This window comes from Arachis hypogaea, chromosome 5, assembly GCF_003086295.3.
Source record: "Arachis hypogaea cultivar Tifrunner chromosome 5, arahy.Tifrunner.gnm2.J5K5, whole genome shotgun sequence".
Lineage (NCBI taxonomy): Eukaryota > Viridiplantae > Streptophyta > Magnoliopsida > Fabales > Fabaceae > Arachis > Arachis hypogaea.
The window spans coordinates 77,519,934-77,542,986 of NC_092040.1; the positions used below are offsets into that span (position 1 = coordinate 77,519,934).

At 37.9% G+C, this 23,053-nt stretch overlaps 1 non-coding gene across 1 annotated transcript; it reads left to right on the plus strand.

Moving 5' to 3' along the window:
* Nucleotides 1–4,882: 4,882 nt before the first annotated feature.
* Nucleotides 4,883–4,990, plus strand: LOC112804881 (small nucleolar RNA R71). The gene has a single exon (XR_003203499.1). It is a non-coding gene; the product is annotated as a small nucleolar RNA R71 (small nucleolar RNA).
* The last annotated feature ends 18,063 nt before the right edge of the window (nt 4,991–23,053 follow it).

A 23,053-nucleotide genomic window follows, 5' to 3' on the forward strand; every position in this document is an offset into this window, starting at 1 on the left:
ACTTCATTAAGCTCATTTTTTTCTTTTCTTGACTCTCTAATCATTGATGCTCAGAGCCTTGAGCTTTGAGGGAGTGCTTTTGCACTTGAGCCTAGCCTTGACTTCTAAGTGTTTTGTTTTCAAGCATTTGGCTTGATACATAAACACCACAAGCACTTAGCAAATAAATTGCCATTGGTACTCAGAGCCTTCAGCTTTCTCATTCTTTCCCTTTTTCTTTTCTTGCTTTAATTGTATTTGCTTCTTCAAGGTTTTCTTGATTTCAAAAGATTTCACAAAATGTATAAGATGAAAAACTTCAATTAAATAAAATCCAATGCAATTGGCAACAATCAATCATACTAGCTTTCCAATACTTGTATGCACATGCTAAATTCTTCTTTAATGCCTTGTTTGTTTATGATCATGATACTTTATTGCTTTTGAACTCACAGGATTCAAGTTGGTAGTCATAATGGTATAGCACCATGTTATAATTCAAAATTCAAGCTATGCTTTATTCATACACATGTGTAAACAGAAAAGATGAAGACAATCATGCAATTTAAGTGCCGGAAACAAAGGAGAAGAAAAGGAACTTTACAACCTTGTAGTTCATCTTCATTATTGTTGTCCTCTTTCTCCAATTCTTCCCTTTCCCTTGCCAACTTAGAGTGCTTGCTCATCCTCAAGCAACAATTAGAACAATGGCTATGGGGCTTAAGATAGATCATGAATGTCTTACACAATGCAATGTTAGTAGCACATGTGTTTTAAGCAAGCAAAATGAAAGATAACAATCAAGGCACAAGAAACAGAGACATTTTGATTGCATAGATAAGAAGGTGTGCACAATACATTGCATAAAAGATAAGTGGCACACCAAACTTAGTGTGACACTTTCACTTGGAATTAATGCAAGTATCTTGTAAAGATTTGAAGCAAATTGTGTTGCATAGCAACACCAAACTTAGAATGCAATCCTATGTCCACTTATTTGAATTAAAACCAAGCAAATGAAACTGTTATTTATTAATTACAATCACCAAGCTAAGAATCTGTCATTAATAAAGCTCTCTTGGTAATGTATTAACAAACACAGTAAATAACCAAACTAAAATGAAAGCATTAAAAACAAAGAATTAACCAAAGTAAACAGAATAACAAAATATCAAATCAAAAGAAAATTAACACTGCAAAGACATTATGGTTATACAGACAAGTGGTGTTGCTGAATGATTTGCATAGAAAAATAGGTGGCACACCAAACTTAGAATCTTGGTGTGTCACTTTCATTTTTTTGATTTGATGCAATCATCCAAAAAGATTGAAAACAATGTGTTGCATGGCAACACCAAACTTAGAATGTAACCATATGCCAATTTATTGAGTTTAAACAAAGTAAAGAAAGAAAACAAAGCAGAGAAGAGAAATTATACCTACGGTTGGGTTACCTCCCAACAAGTGCTCTTTTAGTGTCATTAGCTTGACATGTTGTTCTTCACTTTCTTCCTCTTCTTCCAGTTTGTTAAGAGGAATGACTGCAAGGAAGGAGAAGTTTCAGCTATTATCCCCTGTCTTGGTCTCCTTTCAGCAAGCTTTCTTTTGAAATTGGCTTGATTGAGCATGCTTGCTTGATCAGGGGGAGGATTGTTTGCAGTTGACCTTTTCTTGAATGTTGTCCTTGATATCTTGGTCACAGTCCTCTTCTTGGTGTTTTTGTCAATTGCCTTCACTTCTTTGAGTCCAAGTCTTGGTGGTTGTGTAATTGTTGGAGTTTTGTCTTCATCAAGAGTTCCTTGCAGTGATGGTTCAATGACCCCTTCCTTCATGTGATTTTCTGCTTCACTTGAGTTTGACTTCTCTTGAGTGTCTTCCTCCCTTTCTTCTTCATGATTTTCCATTAATACTTCTGGGAGGGAATCTTTATGTTTCATTGTCACCTCAAGTGGTTCTTGTGAATGTAAAAGTTCAGGATCAAATGCCTCCTCCACCTCATTTTTTCATTAGAATTTTGCTTGACACAGAGGCTTCCTCATCTTGCCTTTCCACTTTCTTCGTTGCAATCAACAATTGAGCTGTGTGCACTTCCATGTTTGTGAAGAAATTCTCTTTTCTTTTCTAGAATTTCTTTTCCTCCTCCCAACATCTTTTGAGCATGGACTCAATCCTTGAGAGTCCTTGGCTTGTGGAAGTTTGTGTTGGTTGTGAGTCATGAGATGGATTTTGTGTTGAGGCATAGTTAATTGATGAAGAATTTTCAAATGAGAAACTGGGAAGTGAGGGTGGATAATTTTTCATGTGATTTGACTGCTCAGAGTTTGCAGTTTCTTGGTGATACTCCCATCCACCATGAGGATAATGATATGAATCATTTTGTGGTGGTGGTTGGTATCCCTCATAATTCTCTTGCTCATCTTGGGGTTCTGAAGCAAATCTCCATGGATTGGAGTGCTCAGAATTTGTGTCTTCCTGGTGATATTCACAACCATAATTAGAATACTGACTTGGATCATATTGTGATGGCGGACAATATCCCATGAAGTTTGTTTGACTAAAAGATGAGGTGAACTCCATTTGAATTTTGCAAAACACAACACCATTGAAAATTGAAAGTCATGTCACAGAGACAGAATTTCTTAGTGAGGCAAAAACACAAACACCTTGGTTTCAACTTAGAACAGAGAACAAAAACAAAGAAAATGCTTGATCTAGACTTCTCACCCACTTAATCATTGTTGATCTAATCAATCCCCGGCAACGGCGCCAAAAACTTGATGGTGTTTTTGTGGAAAAACGAATTTCCAACACACAAATCCAACCGGCAAGTGTACCGGGTCGCATTAAGTAGTAATAACTCACTTAGCGTGAGGTCGATCCCACAGGGATTGATGGATCAAGCAACTTTAGTGGGTGATTAGTTTAGTCAAGCTAACATTGAGTGAATTGTGTGAAGTTGATCAACAGAAAGTAAATTGCAAGGAATTTAAAAGATGCAGAAAATAAAATTGCAGGAAACTTAAAGAACAAGAAAGTAAAATAGCTGAAACTTATATTGCAAGAAATATAAATTGCATCAAATGTAAAGGGGGGCTGGGGTGCTAGAAATTAAATGAAAGCAGTAGATCCAAGCTTAGAACAATTGCAAGGAAATTAAATTGCAGGAAAAGTAAATTCAAGGTCACAGTAGCTTAAATGTAAATTGCAGAAGAACACAAGTGCAGGAAATTAAATTGGGAGCAATGAGATGCAACAAAGAGACATAGATCATTTTTCAAGTCTCAAGGTGAAACTAACAATTTCAATGAAACAGTAAAAACAGAAGGAAAGCCAAGAGCTCAATTGCTCACTTGACCAAAACAGAAACAAAATTCAACTCAATTGTGAAACTCAGAAAAGAAATTCAAGATCTCAGGGAATCAATGAGACTAGAGAACAAGTCTAGATCTCAAGCCCTTCCTTGATCAATTTAGAGAACAATTTGCAGAAGAAAGAAGAAAAATGAATTGCAGAATTAAAGAGAAGATGAAGCAGTATGTGAATTTCAATTATGCAGAAAAAGTAAACAAGAGATCTCAAGGTGAGATTGAAACAGAATTTCTTCAATTCTCTACCCAAGATTTAAAGCAGAAAGGAAAACTTAAAGGAGAGAGCTCTCAAATCCTAATATTCCCTAGTGGGTCTCCTCCCTACAAAGATGGAAATGATGCCTTATATAGGCTTTACAAAATAAAATGAAATTGAAATGAAAAACAAATTAAATGAAAATCCTAATTCTAGCTTGTTCTTGTGCCTTTGAGTGATGATGTGGGCTTTGCTTGCTTTGGATTTGAGGAGAAATGGGTTTGGTTGGCCTTGATTCAATTTGGAGAGGAATTGAATTAAAATGGAATTTTGGCCCATGTTGCTCCCAGGAGGCTGCCCTGCCCTTGTGGAGGGCAGGGCAGAAAATTGTGCATCTGGCCCATGGTGCGTGCGTGTGGTGCGTTGGTGTGTGCAGGATGCTGCCCTGCCCTCGCGGAGGGCAGGGCAGAGTTTTTTGGTGCGCCAGAATGGTGCTGCTGGTGCTGCCGGGTGATGCCTGTGCGCCAGAATGATGCTGCCGAGCCTTCCCTTGGTGCGCCAGATTGGTGCATGTGTGTGCATCACCAAAATGCTGCCCTGCCCTCGCAGAGGGCAGGGCAGTGTTTCCAAAAGATGAAGCTCCGCGTTCGAGACTTGGTGGATGCACACGCTACTTCTTTTCCTTGGTTTATTTTTGCTTATTTTTTGCCCTTAAAGATGCCTTTCGTTCTTGCCTCAATTGTACGCCAAATATGGATTTCTATATATCGTTGGAAAGCTTTGAATGTCAGCTTTCCAACGCAACTAGAAGCACATCAATCGGACGTCTGTAGCTCAAGTTATAGCCCTTTGAAGTAGGCATGGTCATGCTGTGAGCGGCCAGATTTTAACTTAGCGAAAATTCTTGCTTCCAACCATACTTTGCATCACGATTCTGCCCTGCCCTTGGCAAGAGCAGGGCAGTGTGCGTGCTGGCTGCTTCCTTCCTTGATTTGGTCATGGGCCACGCTTTTAAAAGCGTGGCCTAAGGCTCAAAAGTGTACCCCAACTTCAAAGTGTACCCCAAAGCTCTTTTTTTCTCCTTTTTTTGTGCTTCTTTGCTTCTTTTTCTTCTTATTTTCTACAAGATTTATAAAATTAAAATATCAAGAAAATATATCATTTAAGTACACAAGAATGCAATATTTAAGCACTAATCATCAATTTCTTGTATGAAAAAGCATAGAAAAATAGGTATATGATGACTTGTCATCAGAGATCCTCCAGCAGAGCTATCCAAAGACATTTTGGATAGTTCAGAGAGACCATCATAGAAAATACCTATGATGCTCCATTCAGAAAGCATATCAGAAGGACACTTTCTGATTAATTGTTTGTATCTTTCCCAAGCTTCATAGAGGGATTCTCCTTCCTTCTGTCTGAAGGTTTGGACTTCCACTCTAAGCTTACTCAATTTTTGAGGTGGAAAGAACTTTGCCAAGAAGGCATTGACTAGCTTTTCCCAAGAGTCCAGGCTTTCTTTAGGTTGTGAGTCCAACAATGTCCTAGCTTTGTCTCTTACAGCAAAAGGGAATAGCATGAGTCTGTAGACCTCAGGGTCAACCCCATTAGTCTTGACAGTGTCACAGATTTGCAAGAATTCAGCTAAGAACTGATGAGGATCTTCCAATGGAAGTCCATGGAACTTGCAATTCTGTTGCATTAGAGAAACTAGTTGAAGCTTAAGCTCAAAGTTGTTTGCTCTAATGGCAGGGATAGAGATGCTTCTCCCATAAAAGTCAGGAGTAGGTGCAGTAAAGTCACCCAGCACCTTCCTTGCATTGTTGGCATTGTTGTTTTCGGCTGCCATGTGTTCTTCTTCTTTGAAGAATTCGGTCAGGTCCTCTAAAGAGAGTTGTGCTTTGGCTTCTCTTAGCTTTCTCTTCAAGGTTCTTTCAGGTTCAGGATCAGCCTCAACAAGAATGTTTGTGTCTTTGCTCCTGCTCATAAGAAAGAGAAGGGAACAAGAAAATGTGGAATCCTCTATGTCACAGTATAGAGATTCCTTGAGGTGTCAGCGGAAAAGAAAAATGGAAGGCGGAAGTAGAAAATTCGAACTTATCAAGAAGGATGGAGTTCGAATTTTGCATTAAGGAATAGTGTTAGTCCATGAAATAGAAGGATGTGAGGAGAAGGTAAGCAATTTTCGAAAATTAAGTAAAAGATTTTGAAAACATTTTTGAAAAACACTAATTGATTTTCGAAAATGAAAGTGGAAAAGAAATCAAGTGATTTTTGAAAAAGATTTTGAATTTAGAAATAAAAAAGATTTGATTGAAAACTATTTTGAAAAAGATGTGGTTAAGAAGATATGACTAGTTTTTAAAAAGATGTGATTGAGAAGATATGATTTGAAAAACATTTTAAAAAGATTTGATTTTGAAAATTAAAAACTTGACTAACAAGAAAAGATATGATTCAAACATTAAACCTTTCTCAACAGAAAAGGCAACATACTTGATATGTTGAATCAAATCATTAATTGATAGCAAGTATTTTTGAAAAAAGAAAGAAATTGATTTTAAAAAAGATTTGATTGAGAGGATATGATTTGAAAAAGATTTGATTTTGAAAAACTTTGAAAACTTGGAAAGAGATTGATTTGAAAACAAAATCTTCCCTCTTGTGCCATCCTGGCGTTAAACGCCCAGAATGGTGCACATTCAGGCGTTTAACGCCCAAAACTATACCCTTTTGGGCGTTAAACACCCAACCAGGTACCCTGGCTGGCGTTTAAATGCCAGTCTGTCCTTCTTCACTGAGCGTTTTGAACGCCCAGCTTTTTCTGTATAATTCCTCTGCAGTATGCTCTGAATCTTCAATTCTCTGTATTATTGACTTGAGAAGATACAAATTAAAAATATTTTTGGATTTTTAATAATAAGGAAAAATCAAAATGCAGCAAGAATCAAATAACAATGCATGCAAGACACCAAACTTAGCAGTTTGTATACTACTGACACTAACAAAATGAGAATGCATAGGAGACACACAAAACACTCAAGTCAAGAGAATTCAAAGATCAGAGTAAGAAATCATCAAAAATTATTTGAAGATCCTTAAGACACATGAATGAATGCATGCAATTGACACCAAACATAAAATGAAACACAAGACTCAAACAAGAAACATACAATATTTTTGGATTTTATGATTTTGTAAATTTTTTTTTATGATTTTCGAAAATTAAGTGAAAAAAATATCAAAATTCTTAATGAGAATTCCATGAATCAGTGCAATGCTAGTCTAAGACTCCGGTCCAGGAATTAGACATGGCTTCATAGTCAGCCAAGCTTTCAAAGAAAGCTTCGGTCCAAAACACTAGACATGGCCAATGGCCAGCCAAGCCTTAGCAGATCACTGCTCCAAAAGCAAGATTGATAGAAATCAACAAGCTCTTGTGATGACAAGTTGAAACCTCGGTCCAATGAAATTAGACATGGCTTCACAACCAGCCAGATTTCAACAAATCATCATGAAACTCTAGAATTCATCTTCAAGAATTTCGAAAAAAAAATACCTAATCTAAGCAACAAGATGAACCGTCAGTTGTCCAAACTAAACAATCCCCGGCAACGGTGCCAAAAACTTGGTGCGCGAAATTCTGAACAATACTTTTCACAACTCTCATAATCCCCGGTCATGAACCCCAAAAAACTTGGTGTTCAATACCATGGCATTACACAACTTCGCACAACTAACCAGCAAGTGTACTGGGTCGTCCAAGTAATAAACCTTACGCGAGTAAGGGTCGATCCCACGGAGATTGTTAGTATGAAGCACGCTATGGTCATCTTGTAAATCTTAGTCAGGCAAACTCAAATGGATGTAGGTGATAAACGCATAAAAACATAAAGGTAAAGATAGAGGTACTTATGTAATTCATTGGTAGGAACTTCAGATAAGCGCATGAAGATGCCTTCCCTTCCGTCTCTCTGCTTTCCTACTATCTTCATCCAATCCTTCTTACTCCTTTCCATGGCAAGCTTATGCAAGGGTTTCACCGTTGTCAGTGGCTACCTCCCATCCTCTCAGTGAAAATGTTCCTATGCTCTGTCACAGCATGGCTAATCATCTGTCAGTTCTCGGTCAGGCCGGAATAGAATCCAGCGATTCTTTTGCGTCTGTCACTAACGCCCCGCCTGCTAGGAGTTTGAAGCACGTCACAGTCATTCAATCATTGAATCCTACTCAGAATACCACAGACAAGGTTAGACCTTCCGGATTTTCTTGAATGCCGCCATCAGTTCTAGCCTATACCACGAAGACTCTGATCTCACGGAATGGTTGGCTCGGTTGTCAGGCGAGCACTCGGTTGTCAGGCGATCAACCATGCATCGTGCAATCAGGAATCCAAGAGATATTCACCCAATCGAAGGTAGAACGGAGGTGGTTGTCAGTCACACGTTCATAGGTGAGAATGATGATGAGTGTCACGGATCATCACATTCATCAAGTTGAAGAACAAGTGATATCTTAGAACAAGAACAAGCGGAATTGAATGGAAGAACAATAGTAATTGCATTAATACTCGAGGTACAGCAGAGCTCCACACCTTAATCTATGGTGTGTAGAAACTCCACCGTTGAAAATACATAAGAACAAGGTCTAGGCATGGCCGAATGGACAGCCTCCCAATGACCTAAGAACTAGATGTCCAAAGATGATCAAAGGATCAAAAGAAATCCAAAGATCCAAAGATCAAAATACAATAGTATAATGTCCTACTTATAGAAAACTAGTAGCCTAGGGTGTACAGAGATGAGCAAATGACATAAAAATCCACTTCCGGGCCCACTTGGTGTGTGCTTGGGCTGAGCAATGAAGCATTTTTGTGCAGAGACTTCTCTTGGAGTTAAACGCCAGCTTTTATGCCAGTTTGGGCGTTTAACTCCCATTTTGGTGCTAGTTCCGGCGTTTAACGCTGGAAATCTTGAAGGTGACTTTGAACGCCGGTTTGGGCCATGAAATCTTGGGCAAAGTATGGACTATCATATATTGCTGGAAAGCCCAGGATGTCTACTTTCCAACGCCGTTGAGAGCGCGCCAATTGGGCTTCTGTAGCTCCAGAAAATCCACTTCGAGTGCAGGGAGGTCAGAATCCAACAGCATCTGCAGTCCTTTTTAGTCTCTGAATCAGATTTTTGCTCAGGTCCCTCAATTTCAGCCAGAAAATACCTGAAATCACAGAAAAACACACAAACTCATAGTAAAGTCCAGAAAAGTGAATTTTAACTAAAAACTAATAAAAATATACTAAAAACTAACAAGATCATACTAAAAACATACTAAAAACAATGCCAAAAAGCGTACAAATTATCCGCTCATCAGGCATCTCCTAGTCCAAACAGACTGTTCGGGTACGCTCTTAGCTCTTTTTCTTCTAGACCGAGTTTGTCAAAGGCAGTTTTGAATAAGATGTCGGCAGAGCTTCCCTGGTCAATTAGTGTACGGTGAAGGTTGGCGTTTTCCAGTATGATCGTAATGACCATGGGGTCGTCATGTCCCGAGATGATTCTGGATGTGTCTTCCTTGGTAAACGTGATTGCTGGGATGTCTGGGGCTTCCTTTTTTCCTTCGACGTGGTACACCTCTTTGAGGTGTCGCTTGCGATATGATTTGGAGATTCCTCCTCCAGTAAATCCGCCGTGTATTACGTGAACGTGTCTTTCCAGTGTGCGGGGTGATCGTTCAGATCGTCCAACGTCCTCATCCCTTCTTCTTTTTCTTGGTTCATCATCCTGATTAGCCAAAAACCGATCTAGTTTTCCTTCTCTTACTAGTTTTTCTATGACGTTTTTCAAGTCGAAGCATTCATTGTGGAATGCCCTCGAAGCCGGTGATATTCACAGCATTCATTCCGATTTCCTCCTCCTTTTTTGCCTTTAAGTGGCCGAGCTGGAGGGATTTTCTCTGTATGGCAGACTTCTTTGTAAACATCTACCAAGGATACCCTAAGAGGAGTATAGTTATGATATTTTTTGATTTTCTCTCCGGGGCGATCCTCCTTTTTCTTGGATTCTTTATCTCGGTAGGCAGAACCAAACCTTGAGGCTTCACTAAGTCGAGAATTTTCCTCCATGTTGATGTATTTCTATGCCCGTTCTTGTACTTCGTCTAAGGATGTCGGGTATCCCTTTGATATAGATTGGCTAAATGGTCCTTCTCGTAGGCCATTTATGAGGCCCATAATGGCAGCTTCTGTTGAAATTCTTATTTTCTTTTTCCTATATGTTTTCGAAAAAAATTATACAAAAATCCAAAAAAATTTATAAAATCATAAAAACATAAAAATCAAAAATATTTTTGTGTTCTTGTTTGAGTCCTTAGTCAAATTTTAAGTTTGGTGTCAATTGCATATTCATCTTGTTCTTGCATTTTTCGAAAATTCATGCATTCATAGTGTTCTTCATGATCTTCAAGTTGTTCTTGGTAATTCTTCTTGTTTGATCTTGATATTTTCTTGTTTTGTGTCTTTTATTGTTTTTCATGTGCATTTTTGCATTCATAGTGTCTAAGCATTAAAGATTTCTAAGTTTGGTGTCTTACATGTTTTCTTTGCATCAAAATTTTTTCAAAAATATGTTCTTGATGTTCATCATGATCTTCAAAGTGTTCTTGGTGTTCATCTTGACATTCATAGTGTTCTTTCATGCATAATGTGTTTTGATCCAAAATTTTCATATTTTGGGTCATAATTGTGTTTTTCTCACTCATTATTAAAAATTTAAAAATCAAAAAATATCTTTTCCTTAATTTGCTCAAAAATTTCGAAATTTTAGGTTGACTTAGTCAAAAATAATTTAAAATTAGTTATTTCTTGTTAGTCAAGTCAAAATTTCAATTTTAAAAATCTTATCTTTTCAAAATCTTTTTCAAAAATCAAATCTTTTTCATTTTTTTATTATTTTCCAAATTTTTAAAATTTATTTTCAAAATCTTTTTCTTATGTTTATATCAAAATTGAAACTTTACTAACAATTAATGTGATTGATTCAAAAATTTGAAGTTTGTTACTTTCTTGTTAAGAAAGGTTCAATCTTTAAATTCTAGAATCATATCTTTTAGTTTCTTGTTAGTTAAGTAATTAATTTTAATTTTAAAAATTTAATCTTTTTCAAAATATCTTTTTCTTAAAAATCATATCTTTTTTTACATCTTTTTATCATATCATTTATATCATATCTTTTTCAAAATTTTATCTTTTTCAAAAATTTGATTTTAAAATATCTTATCTAACCTCTTATCTTCTTATCTTTTTCAAATTTTATCTTTTTCAAATTTGATTTTAATATCTTTTTCAACTAACTAATTAACTTTTTGTTTGTTTCTTATCTTTTTCAAAATCACCTAACTACTTTGCCCTCTCTAATTTTCAAAAATATCTCATCCCTTTTTCAAAATTCTTTTTAAATTAATTGATTGTTTTAAATTTTAATTTTAATTCTATCTCATCTTTAATTTTCGAAAATCACTAACTCCTTTTCAAAATTAATTTTTGAATTCTCTCTCTCATCTTCTTCTATTTATTTATTTATTTACTAATACTTCTCTTCACCTCTCTTCATCTCCAATCACTTCCTCTATCCTTACCCTTGTGTTTGGATTATTCCTTCTTCTTAATCCTTATCACCTTTCTTCTTCTACTAATAATAAGAATCCTCTTTACTGTGACATAGAGGATTCCTCTTCTTTTCTTGTTCTCTTCTCTTTCATATGAGCAGGAACAAGGAAAAAAGCACTCTTGTTGAAGCTGATCCTGAACCTGAAAGGACTCTAAAGAGGAAACTAAGAGAAGCTAAATTACAACAATCCAGAGGCAACCTATCTGAAATTTTCGAGCAAGAGAAGGAGATGGCAGCCGAACCCAACAACAATAATGCAAGGAGGATGCTTGGTGATTTTACTAAACCCACGTCCAAGTTTGATGGAAGATGCATCTCAATTCCTGCCATTGGAGCAAATAATTTTGAGCTGAAACCTCGATTAGTTGCTCTAATGCAACAGAACTGCAAGTTTCATGGACTTCCATCTGAAGATCCTTACCAGTTTTTAACTGAGTTCTTGCAGATTTGTGAGACTGTTAAAGACAAATGGAGTAGATCCTGAAGTCTACAGGCTCATGCTTTTCCCTTTTGCTATAAGAGACAAAGCTAGAACATGGTTGGACTCACAACCTAAAGATAGCCTGGACTCCTGGGATAAGCTGGTCACAGGCTTCTTGGATAAATTCTTTCCTCCTCAAAAGCTGACAAGCTTAGAGTGGATATTCAGAACTTCAAGCAAAAAGATGGTGAATCCCTTTATGAAGCTTGGAAAAGATACAAACAGATGACCAAAAAGTGTCCTTCTGACATGTTTTCAAAGTGGACCATATTAGATATATTCTATTATGGTCTATCTAAGTTTTCCAAGATGTCATTGGACCACTCTGCAGGTGGATTCATTCACCTAAAGAAAACGCCTGCAGAAACTCAGGAACTTATTGACATGGTTGAAAATAACCAATTCATGTATACTTCTGAGAGGAATTCCATGAATAATGAGACGCCTCAGAGGAAGGGAGTTCTTGAAATTGATGCTCTAAATGCCATATTGGCTTAGAACAAAGTGTTGACTCAGCAAGTCAACATGATTTCTCAAAGTCTGAATGGATGGCAAAATGCATCCAATAGTACTAAAGAGACATCTTCTGAAGAAGAAGCTTATGATCCTGAAAACCCTGCAATGGCAGAGGTAAATTACATGGGTGAACCTTATGGAAACACCTATAATTCATCATGGAGAAATCATCCGAATTTCTCATGGAAGGATCAACAAAAGGCTTTAATAATGGTGGAAGAAATAGGCTCAGCAATATCAAGCCTTATCCATCATCTTCTCAGCAACAGACAGAGAATTATGAATAGAATACCTCTAACTTAGCAAACTTAGTCTCTGATCTGTCTAAGGCCACTTTAAGTTTCATGAATGAAACAAGGTGCTCCATCAGAAATCTGGAGGCACAAGTGGGCCAGCTGAGCAAGAAAATCACTAAAACCCCTCCTAGTACTCTCCCAAGCAATACTGAAGAAAATCCAAAAAGAGAGTGCAAGGCCATTCATATAATCAATATGGCCGAATGCAAGGAGGAGGGAGAGGATGCGAATCCCAATGAGGAAGATCTCATGGGACGTCTCTCAAGCAGGAAGGAGTTCCCTATTGAGGATCCAAAGGAATCTGAGGCTCATATAGAGACCATAGAGATTCCATTAAATCTCCTTCTGCCATTCATGAGCTCTGATGAGCGGATATTTTATACGCTTTTTGGGGTAATTTCATGTAGATTTTAGCATGTTTTAATTAGTTTTTAGTAGAATATTATCAGTTTTTTGGCAAAAATCATATTTCGGGACTTTACTATGAGTTTGTGTGTTTTTTTTGTGATTTCAAGTATTTTCTGGCTGAAATTGAGGGAGTTGAGCAAAAATCTGAGTTAGGCTGAAAAAGGACTGCTAATGCTGTTGGATCCTGACCTCCCTGCACTCAGAATGGAATTTTTGGAGCTACAGGAGTCCAATTGACGCGCTCTTAACTGGGATAAAAAGTAGACATCCAGGGCTTTCCAGCAATATATAATAGTCCATACTTTGCACGAAGATAGATGACGTAAACTGGCGTTCAATGCCAGTTCCATGTTGCAGTCTGGTGTCCAGCGCCAGAAACAAGTTACAAGTTGGAGTTCAACGCCAGAAACAGGTTACAACCTGGCGTTGAACGCCCAAAACAGCCCAGGCACGTGAGAAGCTTAAGTCTCAGCCCCAGCACACACCAAGTGGGCCCCAGAAATGGATTTCTGCACTATCTATCATAGTTTACTCATTTTCTGTAAACCTGGGTTATTAGTTTACTATTTAAACAACTTTTAGAGACTTAATTTGTATCTCATGACATTTTCAGATCTGAATTTTATACACTTTGACGGCATGAGTCTCTAAACTGCATTGTTGGGGGTGAGGAGCTCTGCAGCATCTCAATGAATTAATGCAATTGTTTCTATTTCTCCTTCAAACGTGTGTGTGTTCCTATCTAAGATGTTCATTCGTGCTTAATTGTGAAGCAGGTGATGATCTGTGACACTCATCACCTTCCTCAATCCATGAACGTGTGCCTGACAAACACCTCTGTTCTACATCAGATTGAATAAGCATCTCTTAGATTCCCCAACAGAATCATCGTGGTATAAGCTAGATAGATGGCGGCATTCATGGGAATCCGGAAAGTCTAACCTTGTCTGTGGTATTCCGAGTAGGATTCCAGGAATCTGGAAAGTCTAACCTTGTATGTCGTATTCCGAGTAGGATTCCGGTATTGAATGACTGTGACGAGCTTCAAACTCCTGAAGGCTGCGCGTTAGTGACAGACGCAAAAGAATCAAGGGATTCTATTCCAACCTGATTAAGAACCGACAGATGATTAGCCGTGCTGTGACAGAGCATAGGACCATTTTCACTGAGAGGATGGGATGTAGCCATTGACAACGGTGATGCCCTACATACAGCTTGCCATGGAAAGGAGTAAGAAGAATTGGATGAATGTAATATGAAAGTAGAAATTCAAGAGGAGCACAGCATCTCCATACGCCTATCTGAAATTCCCACTATTGATCTACATAAGTATTTCTATCCTATTTTATTTTCTGTTTATTATTAATTTTCGAACTTATCCATAATCAATTATTATCCGCCTGACTGAGATTTACAAGGTGACCATAGCTTGCTTCATACCAACAATCTCTGTGGGATCGACCCTTACTCACATAAGGTATTACTTGGATGACCCAGTACACTTGCTGGTTAAGTTGAACGGAGTTGTCTCCACATATAGTCAATAGCCATTAAATAAATCTCATGCAAATACAAAGAGGATCACAATTTCGTCCACCAAGTTTTTGGCGCCGTTGCCGGGGATTATTCGAGTTTGAACAACTAAAGTTTTATTTTGTTGCTTAGAATAGGAATAATTTATTTTTGTGGTTATAGAGTCATTAAATTCTGAGTCCTTTATTCCCTTTTCAAAAATTTTTCAAAAATATATTATTTTTCTTTATCAATTTCTAATTTTCGTGAGTTTAATGTCTTGTTCTAAGTTTGGTGTCAATTGCATGTTTTTCCTTATCTTTTAATTTTTCGAATTGCATGTTCTTGTTCTTCCTTGATCTTCAAATTGTTCTTGTCAATTTTTCTTGTTTGATCTTTGGTTTGTCTTGTTCTGTGTCTTTTCTTGTTTTCTTGTGCTTTTTCAAAACATTAGTTTTCAAAAAATTTATTCTTATCTATAAAAAAAATACATCTTTAAAATACGTTACATTTTTAGCTCAGTTGGTTAGAGCGTTGGCTTATGTTCTTGGCAATTGGGTATCTTCTTTTTAAAATCTTTTCTTCAAAAATAATTTTTCTTGATTTAATCTTGTGCCAAACTTTAAGTTTGGTGTTTTCTTGTTCATCTTTCTTTAATTTTCGAAAATTTATCTTGGTTTTCTAAAAATTTTAAGTTTGGTGTTCTTTCTTTTGTTCTTGGTGTTCTTGTGAATCTGCAAGGTGTTCTTGAGTCTTTCTTGTGTTTTGATCTTAAAATTTTTAAGTTTGGTGTTCCTTGGTGTTTTCCTTCCAAAATTTTCGAAAATAAGGAGCATTAGATCTAAAAATTTTAAGTCTTGTGTCTTTTGTGTGTTTTTCTCTTTCATCATAAAATTTAAAATTCAAAATATATTTATATATATATATATATATATCTTTTTCAAAAATATCCTAACTACTTTCTCTCTCCTCAAATTTTCGAAAATCTTCATAAAAGTTTTCAAATTTTTAATTTTTAATTTTCTTTCTTTATTTATTTTATTTTTATTTCGATTTTTTATTTTATTTTATTTTATTATTTTGAAAATCAATTTTCTTTATATAATAAATTAAATAAAATAGACAATATCAACATCTATACCATCTCCCTTGCTCCATCATGGAACTAAGTGGAAATGAATGGTCCAGGAGGACTTTGGGGTCATATGCTAACCCCACTACTGCTTCATATGGGAGTAGTATCTGTATACCCTCCATTGGAGTTAGTAGCTTTGAGTTGAATCCTCAGCTCATTATCATGGTGCAGCAAAGCTGCCAATATTCCGGTCTTCCACATGAAGAACCTACAGAGTTTCTGGCACAATTTTTACAAATTACTGACACAATGCATGATAAGGAAGTAGATCAGGATGTCTACAGATTACTACTATTTCCATTTGCTATAAAAGATCAAGCTAAGAGGTGGTTAAATAACCAACCTAAGAACAGCATAAAGACTTGGAAACAACTGTCAGAAAAATTCCTGAATCACTATTTTCCTCTAAAACGGATGACACAGCTAAGGCTAAGCATCCAATGCTTCAAACAAGGAGATAATGAATCCCTTTATGATGCCTGGGAGAGATACAGAGAGATGCTAAGAAAATGCCCCTCAGAGATGTTTTCAGAGTGGGTGCAATTAGACATCTTCTACTATGGGCTTACAGAAAAAGCTCAGATTTCTCTAGATCACTCAGCTGGTGGATCTATACATATGAGAAAAACAATTGAAGAAGCTCAAGAGCTTATTGATACAGTTGCCAGAAATCAGCATCTGTACCTAAGCAGTGAATCTTCCATGAAAGAAGAAGCTAAAACAGTAACTGCTGAACTCAGTCCTGTAGATCAGGCTAATGAATTCAATCAGCAATTAGACTTTCTAACTCAGCAGCTAGCCGAATTCAAGGAAATACTACAGGAAACAAGAATGGCTAATAGGAATATAGAAGTACAGTTAAAGCAAACAGAAAAGCAACTGTCAAAACAAATAACAGAAGAATGCCAAGCAGTTCAATTAAGAAGTGGAAAAACATTAAATACCTCACTTCAAAGCAGTAGGAAGCCAAGAAATGAACAAATGGCTACTCAAAATCCCTCTGAGGACAATCAGAGCCCAGAGAGGAATAAGGCTGGCGCTGAATGCTCAGACCATGCTCATTCCTGGCAGAAACAAGCATGAATCCGGCGTTGAATGCCCAAGGAGAGCACAGTTCTGGCATTCAGACGCCAGTAACAGATAAGGAGTTGGCGTCTAACGCCACTCCAGCTTCCACCCCTGGCATTCAAACGCTAGTGGGGATCAGTCACATACAAGTGCTGATAACAACCCTTCTAAAAAGGCTTCCCAACCTACTTCTACAGGTAATAAACCTGCAGCAACTAAGGTTGAGGAATACAAGGCCAAAATGCCTTATCCTCAAAAACTCTGCCAAGCGGAACAGGATAAGCAATTTACCCGCTTTGCAGACTATCTCAGGACTCTTGAAATAAAGATTCCGTTTGCAGAAGCACTTGAGCAAATACCCTCTTATGCCAAGTTCATGAAAGAGATCTTCTTAAGTCATAAGAAGGATTGGAGGGAAACTGAAAAAGTTTACCTCACTGAAGAATGCAGTGCAGTTATCCTAAAAAGCTTACCTGAGAAGCTTAAGGATCCCGGAAGCTTTATGATACCATGCACATTAGAGGGTACTTGTACCAAGGAGGCTCTATGTGATCTTGGGGCAAGTATCAACTTAATACCTGCATCTATTATCACAAAGCTTGGTTTGACTGAAGAAGTCAAACCAACTCGGATATGTCTTCAACTTGCTGATGGCTCCATTAAATACCCATCAGGCGTGATTGAAGACATGATTGTCAAGGTTGGGCCATTTGCCTTTCCTACTGACTTTGTGGTGCTGGAAATGGAGGAACACAAGAGTGCAACTCTCATTCTAGGAAGACCTTTCCTAGCAACTGGTCGAACCCTCATTGACGTCCAAAAAGGGAAAGTAACCCTGAGAGTCAATGAGGAGGAGTTCAAGTTGAATGTTGTCAAAGCCATGCAACATCCAGACACCCCAAATGACTGCATGAGTGTTGATATCATTGACTCTCTGGTAAGAGAGGTCAATATGGCTGAGAGTCTCGAATCAGAGCTAGAGGACATCTTTAAAGATGTTCAGCCTGATTTGGAGGAATCAGAGAGAATAATAGAACCTCTGAAAATCCCTCAGGAAGAGGAGAAACCTCCCAAACCCGAGCTCAAACCATTACCACCATCCCTAAAATATGTATTTCTGGGAGAAGATGATACATTTCCTGTAATCATAAGCTCTACCTTAGAGCCACAGGAAGAGGAAGCACTAATTCAAGTGCTAAAGACACACAAGACAGCTCTTGGGTGGTCCATCAGTGATCTTAAGGGCATTAGCCCAGCCAGATGCATGCACAAGATCCTATTGGAGGGTGACGCCAAGCCAGTGGTCCAACCACAAAGGTGGCTGAATCCAGCCATGAAGGAAGTAGTGCAGAAGGAGGTCACTAAATTACTAGATGCTGGAATTATTTATCCTATTTCTGACAGCCCCTGGGTAAGCCCTGTCCAAGTCGTCCCTAAGAAGAGAGGCATGACAGTGGTTCATAACGAAAAAATGAACTGGTTCCTACAAGAACAGTTACAGGGTGGCGTATGTGTATTGATTATAGAAGGTTCAATACAGCCACTAGAAAGGATCATTTTCCTTTACCATTCATAGACCAGATGCTAGAAAGACTGGCAGGTCATGAATACTACTGCTTCCTGGATAGATATTCAGGTTATAATCAAATTGCAGTAGATCCCCAGGATCAAGAGAAAACAGCATTCACATGTCCATCTGGAGTATTTGCATACAGAAGGATGCCATTTGGCCTGTGCAATGCACCTGCAACCTTTCAGAGGTGCATACTCTCAATTTTCTCTGATATGGTGGAAAAATTTCTGGAAGTTTTCATGGATGACTTTTCAGTATTTGAAGACTCATTCAGCTCCTGTCTTGACCATCTAGCACTTGTTCTAAAGAGATGCCAAGAGACTAACCTGGTTTTAAACTGGGAGAAGTGTCACTTTATGGTAATTGAAGGAATTGTCCTTGGCACAAAATTTCGAACAAGGGAATAGAGGTGGATCAAGCTAAGGTAGAGGTAATTGAAAAATTACCACCACCTGCCAATGTTAAGGCAATCAGAAGCTTTCTGGGGCATGCAGGATTCTGTAGGAGGTTTATAAAGGATTTTCAAAAATCACCAACCCTCTGAGCAACCTGCTAGCTGCTGACACACCATTTATCTTTGATAAAGAGTGTCTGCAGGCATTTGAGACTCTGAAAGCTAAATTGGTCACAGCACCAATCATCTCTGCACCAAACTGGACATTGCCATTTGAACTAATGTGTGATGCCAGTGACCATGCCATTGGTGCAGTGTTGGGACAGAGGCATGACAAGCTTCTGCACGTCATTTACTATGCCAGTCGTGTTTTAAATGATGCATAGAAGAATTACACAACTACAGAAAAGAGCTGCTTACAGTGGTTTACGCCATTGACAAATTCAGATCCTATTTAGTAGGATCAAAAGTGATTGTGTACACTGATCATGCTGCTCTTAAATATCTACTCACAAAGCAGGATTCAAAACCCAGACTTATAAGATGGGTGTTGCTTCTGCAAGAGTTTGATATAGAAATAAGAGACAGAAAAGGGACAGAGAATCAAGTAGCAGACCACCTGTCCCGAATAGAACCAGTAGAAGGGGCATCCATCCCTCTTACTGAGATTTCTGAAAACTTTTCGGATGAGCAACTCTTTGCCATCCAAGAAGTGCCATGGTTTGCAGACATTGCAAACTACAAGGCAGTGAGATTCATACCCAAAGAATATAGTAGGCAGCAATCAAAGAAGCTGATCACAAATGCAAAGTATTATCTTTGGGATGAGCCGTATCTCTTTAAGAGATGTGCAAATGGAGTAATCCGTAGATGTGTGCCTAAAGAAGAAGCGCAGAAGATTCTATGGCATTGCCATGGATCCCAGTATGGAGGACATTTTGGAAGTGAGCGAACAGCCACAAGAGTCCTCCAATGTGGCTTCTACTGGCCTACTCTCTATAAAGATTCCCGAGTGTTTGTACTTAATTGTGACAGTTGCCAAAGATCTGGTAATCTGCCTCACAGTTATGCCATGCCTCAACAAGGGATCTTGGAGATTGAGTTGTTTGATGTATGGGGTATTGACTTCATGGGACCTTTCCCACCATCATACTCAAACACTTATATTCTGGTGGCAGTGGATTATGTATCCAAATGGGTGGAAGCTATTGCAACACCTACTAATGACACTAAAACAGTGTTAAAATTCCTCCAGAAACACATCTTCAGCAGATTTGGTACCCTAGAGTATTAATCAATGATGGGGCACTCATTTCTGCAATAAACAACTTTACTCTGCTTTGGTTCGTTATGGAGTTAGCCACAGCGTAGCCACTCCATATCATCCACAGACAAATGGGCAAGCTGAAGTCTCTAACAGAGAACTTAAAAGAATCCTGGAACGGACTATAATTAACCGTAGAAAGGATTGGGCAAGAAGCTTAGATGATGCTCTGTGGGCATATAGAACAGCATTCAAGACCCCTATAGGGACCTCTCCATACCAGCTTGTGTATGGAAAGGCATGTCACTTGCTAGTGGAACTGGAACATAAAACCTACTGGGCAACCAGATTCCTGAACCTTGATGCCAAGTTAGCTGGAGAAAAACGATTGCTTTAGTTAAATGAGCTAGAGGAATTTAGACTCAATGCTTTCGAGAATGCAAAAATTTACAAAGAGAAAGCAAAAAGATGACATGTTAAGAAATTGTCATCCAGAGTCTTTGAGCCGGGGCAGAAAGTTCTGCTATTTAATTCTAGGCTCAAATTATTCCCGGGAAATTAAAATCCCGGTGGAGAGGTCCAAATGTAATTACAAGTGTATCACCATACGGATACGTAGAGCTTCAGGATAATGACTCTAACAAAAAGTTCATTGTTAATGACAGAGAGTTAAACATTATCTTGAAAGCAATTTTGAGCAAGAATGCTCAAAACTAAGACTTAATTAAGCTCAGTAATAGTCCAGCTAACGACATTAAAGAAGCGCTTGCTGGGAGGCAACCCAGCCATTGACAAAATTTAATTTTATTTGTTTTTGTTAATTAATTGATTTTTACAGGTATATGTCAAAGTATCTTCAAGGTAAAAAAAAAAGCAATTGATTGAATTCACATAGTTACAGGGGAATTTGGAAGCTCACTGGCGTGAAAAAGCCAGTAAGAAATGTTTTGGCGTTGAACGCCCAAAGAAGCATCCACTAGGCGTTCAACGCCAGTAAGGATAGCCATCTGGGCGTTGAACGCCAGAAAGGAGCATCTTCTGGGCGTTGAACGCCAGAAAGAAGCTCCTTTTGGGCGTTTAACGCCAGAATTACAACATCCTGGGCGTTTAGAAAAACGCCCAGTGACAAAGGACTGCCTGGCGTTCAACGCCAGAAAGAAGCAACAGATGGGCGTTGAACGCCCAGGAGAAGCAGCAATTGGGCGTTAAACGCCCAAAACATGCAGCATTTTGGCGTTTAACGCCAGGATGGTCGGGAGGAGGTAAAATTCGTTTTTCTTTACAATTTTCCAAATTTTATGTTTCAAATCATGATTTCTTGCATAAACATGTTTCAAATGTCCTTCAAATCAAAATAGTTTCTAAGAACCCTAATTCTAAATCCCTTTTTCAAAAATAATATAGCTTCATACATAAACATAAACCTTTTTCCAATCCAATCCAACTCTTTTCCAATTTTTAAAAAACTTAATTATCTATTAAATCTTTTCAAATTAAAAATCAGATTTATTTTTAAATATCAACTTTTAAATATATCCTTTCTTATCATATTTATCTTTATAATCATATTTTATCTATATCTTTTCTTATTTTCGAAAACCCACCCACCTCCCTTTATATCCACTTTCGGCGCCCCTCTCATCATCCACCATTCCATACCTGCTCTCCTTCTATCCCTCTTCTCTCTTTTCTTTTGCTTGAGGACAAGCAAACCTCTAAGTTTGGTGTGCTTATCCGTGATCACAAAAACATACTCACTTTGATCATAGCCCCTAAAGGAAAATAACCCAACCCAAGAGGTAAAAAGAGAATATTTCAAAGTCACTTTGGAATCAAGGGAAGTTCTTAACTAAAGAACATTCAGACCATTACTACAAAATAATGAGTCTAAGATCAGTGATCCCGGAAGTCAAGTTCGATCTGAAAGAAGATGAATATCCGGAGATCCAAGAACAAATTCGAAACAGGAACTGGGAAATCCTAGCTAATCCTGAAACGAAAGTGGGAAGGAATATGGTTCAGGAGTTCTATGCAAATCTATGGCAGACAAACAGGCAAAGAATAATTGGAGCTGCCCTCTATGATCATCGGACCTTAGTCAGAGGAAAGATTGTTCACACCCATCCTGACAAAATCAGGAGATCTTTAAGCTTCCGCAACTGAAGGATGACCCAGACTCCTTCAATATGAGAATGATGAGGGTAAACAAAGGCCTGGACAAGATTCTAGAGGATATATGCATCCCTGAAGCCAGGTGGACCACCAGCACCACTGGCATCCCAAATCAACTCAAAGAGAAGATCTCAAACCAGCTGCCAGAGGCTGGCTGGATTTCATTGGGCATTCTATATTGCCCACCAGCAACCGTTCTGAAGTTACTGTTAAAAGAGCAGTGATGATTCACTGCATCATATTGGGAAAAGAAGTAGAAGTCCATCAACTGATCTCGTGTGAACTATACAAAATAGCAAACAAGAATTCCAAGGATGCCTGATTGGCCTATCCAAGCTTAATTCTATGCTCTGCACAGATGCCAGAGTGAAGATGGGAATACAGAGTATATCTCAGTTCAGAGGCCAATCACTAAAATATCAATGGAAAGACAATAGCTGCAGGATGATCCAATCAAGAGGAGAGCACAAGAAGTCCTCCCAGAACTCCTCAATTCGAATATTGGGAACATCTTGAGGCATCTATTTCCAAATTGCAAGAAGCTATGAACCAAATAAAGGAAGAACAGAACAATCAAAGTAGCATGCTTTGCAAACTGCTTAAGGAACAAGAAAGACAAGGGCGTGATTTAAGGGAGCTGAAGTGCCAGAAATTAACCCTTGAAGGACCAAGCACCCCACAGAGCAGAGGAACATCCACTTCCCAAAACACAGGTTGTTGAGTTCTAATTTTAGCTTTAACTCTGTGATAGTGTTATTATAGAAATTTACCTTAGAAGTTATACAGTAGTAGTAGTAGTAATTAGCATATCTATTCTGGTTTTATTTCCAATTAAGTTATAAATTATTTTTCTCATCATCATTAGACATGAATAAAATAGTAGATTTTTAGAATAAAGAAGTAATTTATATTTTTCGAGTTCTTAATAATAAAAATTATAATTAATTATATGTGGTGGCAATACTTTTTGTTCTCTGAATGAATGCTTGAACAATGCATATTTTATCCTGAATTTTACGAATGTTGG